Below are 17,002 nucleotides of genomic sequence, written 5' to 3'. Positions count from 1 at the left end.
ATCATCAGAAACATGGCTCTCTATGTAGTTTTTAGTAATTGTTTCACGTTTTAGATAACAATTAGGGGCCGGTAATATGGGGGCCAATTTAGGATTTTGTCAACATTAGTATAAGAGACATTTCTAGGTTTACTTCATGTTACATTGTTTAAGTAGTCTCATGCTTTTTTGTTATGGGATACTGTCTCTTTAAGAGATCATGCAGTGGTTCATGTCCACTCTATTTGGGCTCATGGGTTTGTTTATATTTTAGAACTCGTTGTAACTGGCACTTTTGGTCAGTTGTAGTTGAGCTGTGGAGTCATACGTTTTCTTACCGCATCCTAATTGTTGTTATCCCTGTGGAAATAATTGTAAGTACCTGAATATACTTACCTTTAGTATAGTTACTTACTTGAAGATCTGTGGATACCTGTACATACTGGAAACCTGTGGAATAAAGTAATTTGGTTTTGGAGTCCGTGTGCGTTAGAGTGAGTGATGCGCGTCTACCATACAGCCTCAAGCTAAGCTATCGCTGCTCCTACAGGGCATTTTGTTTTTGTGTTGTTGTTTGTGAAGTAGAAAAACAATTAAAAAAACAAATGGTCAATTATCTAATCTAATAGGTTAATGAAGAAGCGGAGGCAGTATCGGTAAAGGTGTGTGTGAAGGTTTGTCTGTGTGTATTTGGCAAGTTGCATGAGAGCTCTAAAGCAGCTGTACCTTTGAGTAAAAAAACTTGAGGTAGAAACCACAGTGTAGAAATTAAACTGTGTAGGTGTTTTTTCTTTTATGGTGTGAGAAAGTTGCGAGATGTTCTGTGTAAGTGTGATTGTGTTTATTCATCTGTGTGCATTCTCAGTACAGGAAACCTCAGTGTATTTGTGTTTAAACCATAGCACTTGTTTTCTGATTACACCATCTAACCGTGACACTCAGAAAGCAGAGAGAGAGAGAGAGATGTTTCATGTGTATCCAACAGACAAATGAAGACACAAGGAGAATCAGTTCAATTTTGTAAAAATAGTGCTCTTTAATATAAATTATTGAAATATCTTAGAAATATAAATATGTGCAAAGTTCATTCTTTAATTTATCTTCTGAAATGCTTTTATTTTATTTTAGTTCCAGATAGTTGGGCTTGCACTGTCTGCCAGTCTAGTGGCAAGGTTATGAGCAGTCTTTATAAAAGACAAGTACTTCTGGCACACACATGTAGCTGGGCTGGTGCTACACATTATGTTGCTATGACGATAATAAATGTTACAAATTACAAATGTTGCTCTTCTACGAACTAGGCTCCTATCAGGAAGACATGGATTTAGCTAAACACGACATCATCACCGTCTTCATCATTATCTTCATCATCAAATGAAGGGTTTGTTGTCTATGTTTCAAAACAATCTTACCTACTCATCCTCCTCACCACTCACTCTCTCACCCCTTCTCCCCAATCACCCTCGCCTGTCCCCCCCTCATCCAGCCTTGCCCTTACTCGTCTTCAGCACTCTACCCTCACCCTTCAATCCCCCCCCGCCGCCACAGACTACGTTCTGCTCCAGTTGTTGTTTCATGATGTGTCCCAAATGGCACCCTATTTTCTATTTAGTGCACTACTTTTGACCAGGGCTAGTGCCCTATTAAGGGAATAGGGTGGCATTTGGGATACATATTGTTTCTGCCTGCCTAGAACTATAATAAGATCCACTGTTAGCTTTGGGGTTGAGCAAGAGAGAGCGAGAGAGCAAGAGAGAGATCTATCTATCTAAATAAGAGAGTGAGTGAGGGAGAGGTGTTATAATAGTGTTATCATACATTTTCTCTTGTGAATAGATGGATGGAGAGATGGGAAGAAAGACAAACGAAGAGAGGGAGAGAGAGACGCAGAGGCATCTCCATCACATTCTAACAGAAGAGCTACCAAAGCTGCAGTTACAGTGCCGTGAAAAAGTATTTGCGCTTCAGCTTCAGCTCACAGACGGATGGCCTGACATTCTCCTGTAGAATTCTCTGATACAGAGTAGAATTCATGGTTCCTTCTATTAAGGCAAGTCGTCCAGGTCCTGAGGCAGCAAAGCATCCCCAAACCATCAAACTACCACCACCATTATGCCTTGCGAAAACCAAACACTGCATTCCACAGTAAGAACCTTATACCAACAGTCAAGCATGGTGGTGGTAGTGTGATGGTTTGGGAATGCTTTGCTGCTTCAGGACCTGGACGACTTGCCTTAGAAGGAACCATGAATTCTACTCTGTATCAGAGAATTCTACAGGAGAATGTCAGGCCATCCGTCTGTGAGCTGAAGCTGAAGCGCAGCTGGGTCATGCAGCAAGACAATGATCCAAAACACACAATCAAGTCTACATGAAAATGGTTAAAAAGCAACACATTTTAAGTTTTGGAATGGCCTAGTCAAAGTCCAGACCTAATCCCAATTGAGATGTTGTGGGAGGACTTGAAATGAGCAGTTCATGCTTGAAAACCCACAAATGTCGCTGAGTTAAAGCAGTTTTGCATGGAAGAGTGGGCCAAAATTCCTCCACAGCGACGTGAGAGACTGATCAACAACTACAGGAAGTGTTTGGTTGGAGTCATTGCAGCTAAAGGTGGCACAACCAGTTATTGAGTGTAAGTGTGCAAGTACTTTTTCACACAGGGGCATTGGGTGTTGCATAACTTTGTTTATGAAATAAGTATGTAATTGTTGTGTTATTTGTTCACTCAGGTTCCTTGTTTCTAATATTAGGTTTTGGTTGAAGATCTGATAACATTCAGTATCAAAAATATGCAAAAGTAGAGAAAATTAGAAAGGGGCAAATACTTTTTCACAGCACTGTAAACTGCATGTACGTGCGCGCGTGTTTGTGTGAGGCTAGTGGCTGTCTTCAGCCATGATCCCCCACACCCTCCTATGAGGCAATGCTAGTTGGCATACAGCAGTGGAAATGTGTACGACACCACACACACAAACACTTTAACTCTGCTTTGGGCCCCTCGTTTGACATACACTGCTGTTCTCCAGACTCTCTCTTCTTTTCTCTCATTACACCTCTCTCCCTGTCTCTCCCTTCCTTTCCCTCCCTCTCTCACAGTCCATTGAGCCCATTCAAACAGGAGAAAAAGGAGGAGATGAAAGCCTCTACTGATCAATAGAAGAAGCTATACCTCAGCCACAGCAGCACAACAAACCCAAAGACAACCTTCTGGTCACACTCCTAAAGCCACAAACAGCACTGTGTATGTGTGTTTGCTTGCGTGTGTGCCGGGTTTACGGTCTGCGTTATCGACCTATCACAATCTTTTTGACTACCCAATCACACCACCCGCTGATCACAGCACCCACTGGGAGATTGGGTCACTGGCTGAGAGGGCAACGACTTTTGACCCCTCCAGCATCGTCTTGACTCCCATCAACGGTCTGTCCAGGAGCGGAGGAGTATCAATTGTTACCTATATGAGGTTCCACATGATAAGAAAGCAGTGGCATCGATCTGGAATAGCTTACCCTCTCCAAATCCTATCCTCAACCGTTAGAGGGGAAAACCCCAAACCTGAACTGTGTGAGTTTTTGTGTGTTAGATGGGGGCATCGTACTCCTCCAAGAAGTTCCTGAGTGTGTGAGGGAGCTGGTGTGTGTCTGGGCGGTCCGGGCCCCCCAGGTGTCCGTTCAGGGTCCTCCTACACAGGTGTTGGAGGGAGGACAGGGAGGAGGGGAGGGGCCGACGCAGCTCCAACGGAACCTTCTCTTCCCCTGAGTAGATCAGATACACACTCCCAGTCCCCGACCCCACAGTCTCCCCCGCCGCCGCAGCCGTGCCTCCCCCCGTCCTTACCCCAGCCCCAGTCTCCCCCTCTCCTCTTCCTCCTGCTGCTGCTGCTTCTCCACCTCCTCCCTCCTTCCCCATGTAGTGTCCAATCAGTTTGAGCACACAGTCGAAGCGCGGGGGCATGTGTGTGCAGCGCGGGTCAGGTTGCAAGTAAAAGCTTCCCCCCTGGCTGTGGATACGGAGGTTCTTGGTCCCGCGGGCCGTTTGGACCGACAGTGTGAAGAAGTAGTGGTTGTCGGACGAGTCTCGGACCAGGAAGGTCCCGGGGGGCTGGGAGCGGAGCAGAGAGCTGGCCTCACGACCCCCCACTGCACCCCAGTAGAACCCACTCTCTTGTAGCTTACGCACCGCACACAGCACCTGGAGCAAGGAGAAGAATAGGTTACTTACTGTATATGACACGGGTATGACAAAACCCTTTTTTTTACTGCCCTAATTACATTGGTAACCAGTTTATAATAGCAATAAGGCACCTAGGGGGTTTGTGGTATATGGCCAATCTACCACGGCTAAGGGCTGTATCCAGGCACTCTGCGTTGTGTCGTGCTGCAGAACATCCCTTAGCCATGGTTTATTGGCCATATTCCACACCCCCTCGTGCCTTATTGCTTAAATATAATAGTTGATGACAATAATAACTACAATACATACACTATCGTTTGACATATTCAATCTCGCCCTATCCCAGTCTGCTGTCCCCGCTTTCTTCAAGATGTCCACCATTGTTCCTGTACCTAAGAAACTAAATGACTATCGCCCCGTAGCACTCAATTGTCATCATAAAGTGCTTTGAGAGGCTAGTTAAGGATCATATCACCTCTACCTTACCCGACACCCTAGACCCACTGCATCTTGCATACCGCCTCAATAGATCCACAGATTATGCAATCGCCATCGCAATGCACACTACCCTATTCCATCTGGACAAGAGGAATACCTATATAAGAATGTTGTTCATTGACTACACCTCAGCCTTCAACACCATTGTACCCTCCAAGCACATCATTAAGCTTGGGGTCCTGGGTCTGAACCCCACCCTGTGCAACTGGGTCCTGGGACTTCCTGACGGGCCGACCCCAGGTGGAAGGTAGGCAACAACACCTTCAATACGCTGATCCTCAACACAGGGGCCCCACAAGGGTGTGTGCGCAGCCCCCTCCTGAACTCCCGGTTCACCCATGACAGCGTGACCACTCACGTCTCCAACTCAATCATCAAGTTTGCAGACGACACAACAGTGGTGCTCCTGATTACCAACAACGTCGAGACAGCTGGCAGGGAGGAGGTGAGGACCCTGGCGGAGTAGTGCCAGGAAAATAACCTCTCCCTCAACAAGACGAAGGAGCTGATCATGGACTTCAGGAGACAACAGAGGGAGCACGCTCCCATCTACATTGACGGGGCCGCTGTGGAGAAGGCGAAAAGCTTCAAGTTTCCTCGGCGTTCACATCACTGACAATCTGAAATGGTCCACCCAGAAGAAGGTGCAACAGCACTTTTCAACCTCAGGAGGCTGAAGAAATTCATCTTGGCCCCTAAGACCCTCACAAACCTTTACAGATGCACCATTGAGAGCATCCTCAATAAATAGGCCATAGTGCAAAATAGTTACAATTTCGTATTAACACTGGAATGATAGATGTGCAAAAGATGATGTGCGAATAGAGATACTGGGGTGCAAATTACCAAAATAAATAACAATATGGGGATGAGGTAGTTACGTGAGCTAATTTCAGAATGGCTGTGTACAGGTGCAGTGATCGGTAAGCTGCTCTGACAACTGATGCTTAAAGTTAGTGAGGGAGATAAGTGTCTCCAGCTTCAGAGATTTTTGCAGTTCGTTCCAGTCATTGGCAGCAGAGAACTGGAAGGAATGGCGGCCAAAGGAGGTGTTGGCTTTGGGGATGACCAGTGAGATATACCTGCTGGAGCGCAGACTACGGGTGGGTGTTGCTATGGTGACCAGTGAGCTAAGATAAGACAGGGATTTGCCTAGCAGTGATTTATAGATGACCTGGAGCCAGTGGGTTTGGCGACGAAAATGTAGTGAGGGCCAGCCAACAAGAGCGTACAGGTCACAATGGTGGGTAGTATACGGGGCTTTGGTGACAAAACTGATGGCACTGTGATAGACTACATCCAATTTGCTGAGTAGAGTGTTGGAGGCTATTTTGTAAATGACATCGCCGAAGTCATGGATCGGTAGGATAGTCAGTTTTACGAGGGCATGTTTGGCAGCATGAGTGAAGGAGGCTTTGTTGAGAAATAGGAAGCCAATTCTAGATCTAACTTTTGATTGGAGATGCTTAATGTGACTCAGGAAGGAGAGTTTACAGTCTAACCAGACACCTAGGTATTTGTAGTTGTCCACATACTCTAGGTCAGACCCGCCGAGAGTAGTGATTCTAGTCGGGTGGGCGGGTGCAAGCAGCGTTCGGTTGAAGAGCATGCATTTAGTTTTACTAGTGTATAAGAGCAGTTGGAGTCTACGGAAGGAGTGTGTATTGCGTTGAAGCTCGTTTGGAGGTTTGTTAACACAGTGTCCAATGAAGGGCCAGATGTATACAAAATGGTGTCGTCCGCATAGAGGTGGATCCGAGCGTCACCAGCAGCAAGAGCGACATCATTGATATACACAGAGAATAGAGTCGGCCCGAGAATTGAACCCTGTGGAGACTGCCCCCATAGAGACTGCCAGAGGTCCAGACAACAGGCCCTCCGATTTGACACATTGAACTCTGAGAAGTAGTTGGTGAACCAGGCGAGGCAGTCATTTGAGAAACCAAGGCTATTTAGTCTGCCAATAAGAATGCGGTGGATGACAGAGTCGAAAGCCTTGGCCAGGTCAATGAAGACGGCTGCGCGGTACTGTCTTTTATCGATCGCGGTTATAATATCGTTTAGGACCTTGAGCGTGGCTGAGGTGCACCCATGACCAGCTCGGAAACCGGATAGCATAGCGGAGAAGGTACGGTGGGATTCGAAATGGTCGGTGATCTGTTTGTTAACTTGACTTTCAAATACTTTCGAAAGGCAGGGAAGGATGGATATAGGTCTTTAACAGTTTGGATCTAGAGTGTCACCCCCTTTGAAGAGGGGGATGACCGCGTGAAGCTTTCCAATCTCTGGGGATCTCAGACGTTACGAAAGAGAGGTTGAACAGGCTAGTAATAGGGGTTGCGACAATTTCGGCGGCTAATTTTAGAAAGAAAGGGTCCAGATTGTCTAGCCCAGCTGATTTGTAGGGGTCCAGATTTTTCTGCTCTTTCAGAACATCAGGCTGCTGCCCTATGTACATAGACATGGAACACTAGACACTTTAATAATGTTTACATAATGTTTTACCCACTTCATATGTACAGTGGGGGAAAAAAGTATTTAGTCAGCCACCAATTGTGCAACTTCTCCCACTTAAAAAGATGAGACAGGCCTGTAATTTTCATCATAGGTACACGTCAACTATGACAGACAAAATGAGGAAAAAAAATCCAGAAAATCACATTGTAGGATTTTTTATGAATTTATTTGCAAATTATGGTGGAAAATAAGTATTTGGTCAATAACAAAAGTTTCTCAATACTTTGTTATATACCCTTTGTTGGCAATGACACAGGTCAAACGTTTTCTGTAAGTCTTCACAAGGTTTTCACACACTGTTGCTGGTATTTTGGCCCATTCCTCCATGCAGATCTCCTCTAGAGCAGTGATGTTTTGGGGCTGTCGCTGGGCAACACGGACTTTCAACTCCCTCCAAAGATTTTCTATGGGGTTGAGATCTGGAGACTGGCTAGGCCACTCCAGGACCTTGAAATGCTTCTTACGAAGCCACTCCTTCGTTGCCCGGGCGGTGTGTTTGGGATCATTGTCATGCTGAAAGACCCAGCCACGTTTCATCTTCAATGCCCTTGATGATGGAAGGAGGTTTTCACTCAAAATCTCACAATACATGGCCCCATTCATTCTTTCCTTTACACGGATCAGTCGTCCTGGTCCCTTTGCAGAAAAACAGCCCCAAAGCATGTTGTTTCCACCCCCATGCTTCACAGTAGGTATGGTGTTCTTTGGATGCAACTCAGCATTCTTTGTCCTCCAAACACGACGAGTTGAGTTTTTACCAAAAAGTTCTATTTTGGTTTCATCTGACCATATGACATTCTCCCAATCCTCTTCTGGATCATCCAAATGCACTCTAGCAAACTTCAGACGGGCCTGGACATGTACTGGCTTAAGCAGGGGGACACGTCTGGTACTGCAGGATTTGAGTCCCTGGCGGCGTAGTGTGTTACTGATGGTAGGCTGTGTTACTGATGGTAGGCTTCGTTACTTTGGTCCCAGCTCTCTGCAGGTCATTCACTAGGTCCCCCCGTGTGGTTCTGGGATTTTTGCTCACCATTCTGTGATCATTTTGACCCCACGGGGTGAGATCTTGCGTGGAGCCCCAGATCGAGGGAGATTATCAGTGGCCTTGTATGTCTTCCATTTCCTAATTATTGCTCCCACAGTTGATTTCTGTTAATGTAGTGCTAGCCAACGTTTAATTTTTGCTTAACCATGTATTAGATCGTAGGTAGGTAGTTAGCCGTAGTTAGGTATTGTATTTATTATAGGTTAGTATTGTTGTTATTGTAGGTTTCCTAGGTAATTGTAGGTTAGTATCGAAGCACGAGGCTAGCTAGCTAACGGGTAGCTACTGGTAACGATTAGCAACGCTAGAGAGCTGGTCCCAATGTTAATGTAGTGCTAGCCAACGTTTAATTTTTGCTTAACCATGTATTAGATCGTAGGTAGGTAGTTAGCCGTAGTTAGGTATTGTATTTATTATAGGTTAGTATTGTTGTTATTGTAGGTTTCCGTAGGTAATTGTAGGTTAGTATCGAAGCACGAGGCTAGCTAGCTAGCGGGTAGCTACTGGTAACGATTAGCAACGCTAGAGAGCTGGTCCCAATGTTAATGTAGTGCTTGCCAACGTTTAATTTTTGCTTAACCATGTATTAGATCGTAGGTAGGTAGTTAGCCGTAGTTAGGTATTGTATTTATTATAGGTTAGTATTGTTGTTATTGTAGGTTTCCGTAGGTAATTGTAGGTTAGTATCGAAGCACGAGGCTAGCTAGCTAGCGGGTAGCTACTGGTAACGATTAGCAACGCTGGAGAGCTGGTTCCAATGTTAATGTAGTCCTAGCCAACGTTTAATTTTTTTGCTGCGTTATGCGTTATGAAAGGAACTAGACACGGACTTGAATTATCTGTTTAGTGTGCTAACACACTCTTGGCAGTTTGTTGTAACCAAGTATTGATGCTAAATTGTGTGTTAATGGATGCTAGCTTGCAAGTTAGCTACGGCGTCATAGCTAGGCATCGTGGGTTGTTGTGTGTAGTTACTGTGTCTTGGCAGTGCCGGCTGTAGCACGAAGCGAGCTACCTAGCCGTTTTTTCGAACAGAGTCAGAGTCAACACAATAGCCATTGTGTGCCGGGTGTAGCACGAAGCTAGCTAGCTAGCCGTTCTTCAAACAAAGTCAACACAGTGGCCATTGCTAGCTACCCAACACGACCAGCTAACTGTACGGTAGTAGCTAAATACAATATACTTGTCCTAGCTAGCCAACGTCTAATCATTGCTGCGTCATGAAAGGAACTTGACACAGACACGAATGATCTGTTTAGTGTGTTATCACACTATTGGTGGTTTGTTGTGACCAAGTGTTGGTGCTAAACGGTGTGTTATTGTTATTGGATGCTAGCTTGCTAGTTAGCTATGGTGTCATAGTTGGCTAGCTGAATAAAGTGGGTTGAGTCTATTCCTTTAAACATTGAACCGCTGTGGTTCACAACAATTCTGATTTCTAAAGGCGGAAGTTGGGAGAGTTTTTGTTCGGGTGGTTCAGTGAAACAATTTTAGTTTCTGAGGTAGACGTTTTTGGTGAGGGAGGCCCTGCTCTCTCCGCTCCCAGATGCTTAGCTCATTTCATTCCGATCTCCTCTGCATTTTTGTAGCCATTTGCTACAGCCTGTCAACTATGTCTCTGCCTATCCCTGTTCTCTCCTCTCTGCACAGGCTACACAAACGCACCACACCGCGTGGCTGCTGCCTCTCTAACCTGGTGGTCCCTGCACGCACCACCCACGTGGAGTTCCAGGTCGCAGGCAGCCTCTGGAACTGCCGTTCTGCTGCCAACAAAGCTGACTTCATCCCAGCCTATGCCAACCTCCAGTCCCTCGACTTCCTGGCGCTGACGGAAACATGGATCACCACTGAAAACACTGCTACTCCTACTGCTCTCTCCTCGTCTGACCATGTGTTCTCGCATACCCCGAGAGCATCTGGTCAGAGGGGTGGTGGTACAGGAATCCTCATCTCTCCCAAGTGGACATTCTCAATTTTTCCCCTAACCCATCTGTCTATCTCCTCATTTGAATTCCATGCTGTCACAGTCACTAGCCCATTTAAGCTTAATATCCTTGTCATCTATCGCCCTCCAGGTTCCCTTGGAGAGTTCATCAATGAGCTTGACGCCTTGATAAGTTCCTTCCCTGAGGATGGCTCACCCCTCACAGTTTTGGGGGATTTCAACCTCCCTATGTCCACATTTGACTCATTTCTCTCTGCCTCCTTCTTTCCACTCCTCTCCTCCTTTGACCTCACCCTCTCACCGTCCCCCCCTACTCACAAGGCAGGCAATACGCTTGACCTCATCTTCACTAGATGCTGCTCCTCTACTAATCTCACTGCAACTCCCCTCCATGTCTCCGACCACTACTTTGTTTCCTTTTCTCTCTCGCTCTCCTCCCACACTACTCACTCTGCCCCTACACAGATGGTAATGCGCCGCCGCAACCTTCGCTCTCTCTCTCCCACTACTCTCTCCTCTTCCATCCTATCATCTCTTCCCTCTGCTCAATCCTTCTCCCTCCAATCTCCTGATTCTGCCTCCTCAACCCTCCTCTCCTCCCTTTCTGCATCCTTTGACTCTCTGTGTCCCCTATCCTCCCGGCCGGCTCGGTCCTCCCCTCCAGCTCCGTGGCTTGATGACTCATTGCGAGCTCACAGAACAGAGCTCCGGGCAGCGGAGCGGAAATGGAAGAAAACTAAACTCCCTGCCGACCTGGCATCTTTTCACTCCCTCCTCTCTACATTTTCTTCATCTGTTTCTGCTGCTAAGGCCACCTTCTACCACTCTAAATTCCAAGCATCTGCCTCTAACCCTAGGAAGCTCTTTGCCACATTTTCCTCCCTCCTGAATCCCCCCCCCCCCCCCCCCCCTCTCTCTCTGTAGATGACTTCGTCAACCACTTTGAAAAGAAGGTTGATGACATCCGATCCTCGTTTGTTAAGTCTAATGACACTGCTGGTCCTGCTCACACTGCCCTACCCTATGCTTTGACTTCTTTCTCCCCTCTCTCTCCAGATAAAATCCTGCGACTTGTGACTGCAGGCCGCCCAACAACCTGCCCGCTTGACCCCATCCCCTCCTCCCTTCTCCAGACCATCTCCGGTGACCTTCTCCCCTACCTCACCTCGCTGATCAACTCATCCTTGACCGCTGGCCATGTCCCTTCCGTCTTCAAGAGAGCGAGAGTTGCTCCCCTTCTCAAAAAACCAACACTCGACCCCACTGATGTCAACAACTACAGACCAGTATCCCTTCTTTCTTTTCTTTCCAAAACTATTGAGCGTGCCGTCTTTAGCCAACTCTCTTGCTATCTCTCTCAGAATGACCTTCTTGATCCAAACCAATCAGGTTTCAGGACTGGTCATTCAACTGAGACTGCTCTTCTCTGTGTCACGGAGACTCTCCGCACTGCTAAAGCTAACTCTCTCTCCTCTGCTCTTGTCCTTCTAGACCTGTCTGCTGCCTTTGATACTGTGAACCATCAGATCCTCCTCTCCACCCTCTCCGAGCTGGGCATCTCCGGCGCGGCTCACTCCTGGATTGCGTCCTACCTGACCGGTCGCTCCTACCAAGTGGCGTGGCGAGAAGCTGTCTCCGCACCACGTGCTCTCACCACTGGTGTCCCCCAGGGCTCAGTTCTAGGCCCTCTCCTTTTCTCCCTATACACTAAGTCACTTGGCTCTGTCATATCCTCACATGGCCTTTCCTATCATTGCTACGCTGACGATACACAACTAATCTTCTCCTTTCCCCCTTCTGATAACCAGGTGGCGAATCGCATCTCTGCATGTCTGGCAGACATATCAGTATGGATGACGGATCACCACCTCAAGCTGAACCCTGGCAAGACGGAGCTGCTCTTCCTCCCGGGGAAGGACTGCCCGTTCCATGATCTCGCCATCACGGTTGACAACTCCGCTGTGTCCTCCTCCCAGAGTGCGAAGAGCCTAGGCGTGACCCTGGACAACACCCTGTCGTTCTCCGCCAACATCAAGGCGGTGACCCGCTCCTGCAGGTTCATGCTCTACAACATTCGGAGAGTACGACCCTGCCTTACACAGGAAGCGGCACAGGTCCTAATCCAGGCACTTGTCATCTCCCGTCTGGACTACTGCAACTCGCTGTTGGCTGGCCTCCCTGCCTGTGCCATTAAACCCCTACAACTCATCCAGAATGCCGCAGCCCGTCTGGTGTTCAACCTTCCCAAGTTCTCTCACGTCACCCCCCTCCTCCGCACACTCCACTGGCTTCCAGTTGATGCTCGCATCCGCTACAAGACCATGGTGCTTGCCTATGGAGCAGTGAGGGGAACGGCACCTCTGTACCTTCAGGCTCTGATCAGTCCCTACACCCAAACGAGGGCATTGCGTTCATCCACCTCTGGCCTGCTGGCTCCCCTTCCTCTGCGGAAGCATAGCTCCCGCTCAGCCCAGTCAAAACTGTTCGCTGCTCTGGCACCCCAATGGTGGAACAAGCTCCCTCACGACGCCAGGTCAGCGGAGTCACTCACCACCTTCCGGAGACATTTGAAACCCCACCTCTTTAAGGAATACCTGGGATAGGATAAAGTGTTCCTTCTAACCCCCCCCCCCCCCCAAATTGTAAAGTGGTTATCCCACTGGCTATAGGGTGAACGCACCAATTTGCGAGTCGCTCTGGCTAAGAGCGTCTGCTAAATGACGTTAATGTGCCCTTGAGCAAGGCACTTAACCCTAATTGCTCCTGTAAGTCGCTCTGGATAAGAGCGTCTGCTAAATGACTAAAATGTAAATGTAAATGTAATTTCTTCAAACCAAGCTGCTTACCTATTGCAGATTCAGTCTTCCCAGCCTGGTGCAGGTCTACAATTTTGTTTCTGGTGTCCTTTGACAGCTCTTTGGTCTTGGCCATAGTGGAGTTTGGAGTGTGACTGTTTGAGGCTGTGGACAGGTGTCTTTTATACTGATAACAAGTTCAAACAGGTGTCATTAATACAGGTAACGAGTGGAGGACAGAGGAGCCTCTTAAAGAAGAAGTTACAGGTCTGTGAGAGCCAGAAATCTTGCTTGTTTGTAGGTGACCAAATACTTATTTTCCACCATAATTTGAAAATAAATTCATTAAAAATCATACAATGTGATTTTCTGGATTTTTTTCCCTCAATTTGTCTGTCATAGGTGACGTGTACCTATGATTAAGATTACAGGCCTCTCATCTTTTTAAGGGGGAGAACTTGCACAATTGGTGGCTGACTAAATACTTTTTTCCCCCCACTGTATGTATGCATGTATGTATGTATGTATGTATGTATGTATGTATGTATGTATGTATGTATGTATGTATATATATTATACAGTTGAAGTAGGAAGTTTACATACACTTAGGTTGGAGTCATTAAAAAACTCGTTTTTCAACCACTCCACAAATGTCTTGTTAACAAACTATAGTTTTGGCAAGTCGGTTAGGACATCTACTTTGTGCATTACACAAGTCATTTTTCCAACAATTGTTTACAGACAGATTATTTCACTGTATCACAATTTCAGTGGGTCAGACGTTTACATACACTAAGTTGACTGTGCCTTTAAACAGCTTGGAAAATTCCAGAAAATGATGTCATGGCTTTAGAAGCTTCTGATAGGCTAATTGACATAATGTGAGTCAATTGGAGGTGTACCTGTGGATGTATTTCAAGGCCTACCTTCAAACTCAGTGCCTCTTTGCTTGACATCATGGGGAAATCAAAAGAAATCAGCCAAGACCTCTGAAAAACAATTGTAGACCTCCACAAGTCTGGTTCATCCTTGGGAGCAATTTCAAAACGCCTGAAGGTACCACATTCATCTGTACAAACAATAGTACGCAAGTATAAACACCATGGGACCACGAAGCCGTCATACCGCTCAGGAAGGAGACGCGTTCTGTCTCCTAGAGATGAACGTATTTTGGTGCGAAAAGTGCAAATCAATCCCAGAACAACAGCAAAGGACATTGTGAAGATGCTGGAGGAAACAGGTACAAAATTATCTATATCCACAGTAAAGCGAGTCCTATATCGACTTAACCTGAAAGGCCACTCAGCAAGGAAGAAGCCACTGCTCCAAAACCACCATAAAAAAAGCCAGACTACGGTTTGCAACTGCACATGGGGACAAAGATTGTACTTTTTGGAGAAATGTCCTCTGGTCTGATGAAACAGAAATAGAACTGTTTGGCCATAATGACCATCGTTATGTTTGGAGGAAAAAGGGGAAGGCTTGCAAGCCGAAGAACACCATCCCAACCGTGAAGCACGGGGGTGGCAGCATCATGCTGTGGGGGTGCTTTGCTGCAGGATGGACTGGTGCACTTCACCTAATAGATGGCATCATGAGGAAGAAAAATTAAGTGGATATATTGAAGCAACATCAAGACGTCAGTCAGGAAGTTAAAGCTTGGTCGCAAATGGGTCTTCCAAATGGACAATGACCCCAAGCATACTTCCAAAGTTGTGACAAAATGGCCTAAGGACAACAAAGTCAAGGTATTGGAGTGGCCATCACAAAGCCCTGACCTTAATCCTATAGAACATTTGTGGGCAGAACTGAAAAAGTGTGTGCGAGCAAGGAGGCCTACAAACCTGACTCAGTTATACCAGCTCTGTCCGGAGGAATGGGCCAAAATTTACCCAACTTATTGTGGGAAGCTGGTGTAACTGAGTCAGGTTTGTAGGCCTCCTTGCTCGCACACGTTTTTTCAGTTCTGCCCATAAATGTTCTATAGGATTAAGGTCAGGGCTTTGTGATGGCCACTCCAATTCCTTGACTTTGTTGTCCTTAGGCCATGGCCAATGGCCAAGACCAGAGAGCTGTGTAAGGACATCAGGGATAAAATTGTAGACCTGCACAAGGCTGGGATGGGCTACAGGACAATAGGCAAGCAGCTTGGTGAGAAGGCAACAACTGTTGGCGCAATTATTAGAAAATGGAAGAAGTTCAAGATGACGGTCAATCACCCTCGGTCTGGGGCTCCATGCAAGATCTCACCTCGTGGGGCATCAATGATCATGAGGAAGGTGAGGGATCAGCCCAGAACTACACGGCAGGACCTGGTCAATGACTTGAAGAGAGCTGGGACCACAGTCTCAAAGAAACCCATTAGTAACACACTACGCCGTCATGGATTAAAATCCTGCAGCGCACGCAAGGTCCCCCTGCTCAAGCCAGCGCATGTCCAGGCCCATCTGAAGTTTGCCAATGACCATCTGGATGATCCAGAGGAGGAATGGAAGAAGGTCATGTGGTCTGATGAGACAAAAATAGAGCTTTTTGGTCTAAACTCCACTCGCCGTGTTTGGAGGAAGAAGAAGGATGAGTACAACCCCAAGAACACCATCCCAACCGTGAAGCATGGAGGTGGAAACATCTTTCTTTGGGGATGCTTTTCTGCAAAGGGGACAGGACGACTGCACCGTATTGAGGGGAGGATGGATGGGGCCATGTATCGCGAGATCTTGGCCAACAACCTACTTCCCTCAGTAAGAGCATTGAAGATGGGTCGTGGCTGGGTCTTCCAGCATGACAACGACCCAAAACACACAGCCAGGGCAACTAAGGAGTGGCTCCGTAAGAAGCATCTCAAGGTCCTGGAGTGGCCTAGCCAGTCTCCAGACCTGAACCCAAACCTGAAGGATCTGGAGAAGGTATGGAGGAGTGGGCCAAAATCCCTGCTGCAGTGTGTGCAAACCTGGTCAAGACCTACAGGAAACATATGATCTCTGTAATTGCAAACAAAGGTTTCTGTACCAAATATTAAGTTCTGCTTTTCTGATGTATCAAATACTTATGTCATGCAATAAAATGCAAATTAATTACTTAAAAATCATACAATGTGATTTTCTGGATTCTTGTTTTAGATTCCGTCTCACAGTTGAAGTGTACCTATGATAAAAATGACAGACCTCTACATGCTTTGTAAGTAGGAAAACCTGCAAAATCGGCAGTGTATCAAATACTTGTTCTCCCCACTGTGTGTGTATACATATATATATATATACACATACATACACACACACATGTATTTATAGTCCGGACTCCGACATTGCTCTTCCTAATATTTCTTAATTCCATTCTTTAACTTTTTAGATTGGTATGTATTGTTAGATATTACTTCACTGTTGGAGCTAGGAACATAAGCATTTCACTACACCTGCAATAACATCTGCTAAATATGTGTAGGCGACCAATGAAAATTAATTTGATTTATCTACCAGAGGAAATATATTATACTATGTTGTAAAGATGAGAATTGGACAAACCAAGATTGGGGGAGGAATAATGACAATGGTTTTGCATTCAGTAAGAGGCTAGCTAGTTTACCTCTAGTACATGTAGAGCTGACTGACACAGTCATGACAGTATTTAACTGACCTGTTGGTAGTGTGCGTGTGAGCTGAAGGGTTTATAGCGCAGGGTGGGCAAATCTGACCCCTGACCTCTGGCCTCTGGGGGGGTCATGCTGCTCATGGTGGGGGTTCGTGGCTGCTGTGGGTTACCATGGCGCCCTGACCCCCCCGCTCGGCTCGTTGACCGAGGGGTGGGGGGTCCAGAGCAGGGAGGGGGGAGGGAGAGGAGGGGGCAGGAGGGAGATACAGAAGAAGGGATGAGGAGGGAGAAGGGGAGGGTTTGAGTTGTGGGGAAAGGGTGAGGAGAGGGAGAGGGCGTGAGGAAGGAGGGGAGGAAAGGGGGAGATGACGTGAGGGAGGGGGGGGGAGAGGGCGTGAGGCAGGTGGGGAGTGCACACACGTTTCCCAGAGCGACGACACTGAGGAGCAGTCCAAA

The 17,002-nt window shown here is 46.8% G+C and overlaps 1 pseudogene across 1 annotated transcript; it reads right to left on the bottom strand.

The window, feature by feature from the left end:
• Positions 1-990: 990 nt before the first annotated feature.
• Positions 991-16,719, bottom strand: LOC311129151 (suppressor of cytokine signaling 3-like; annotated as a pseudogene). Its single transcript, XR_014615187.1, has 2 exons — positions 16,592-16,719; positions 991-4,173 (listed from the first exon to the last, which is right to left on the bottom strand). The product of XR_014615187.1 is annotated as a suppressor of cytokine signaling 3-like (transcript).
• Between the last annotated feature and the right edge of the window lie 283 nt (positions 16,720-17,002).

This window comes from Coregonus lavaretus, assembly GCF_964263955.1.
Source record: "Coregonus lavaretus genome assembly, chromosome: 1".
Classification (NCBI taxonomy): Eukaryota; Metazoa; Chordata; class Actinopteri; order Salmoniformes; family Salmonidae; genus Coregonus; species Coregonus lavaretus.
Note: the sequence above shows the minus strand (reverse complement) of the source record. Positions and strands in the feature narration are given on the sequence as shown.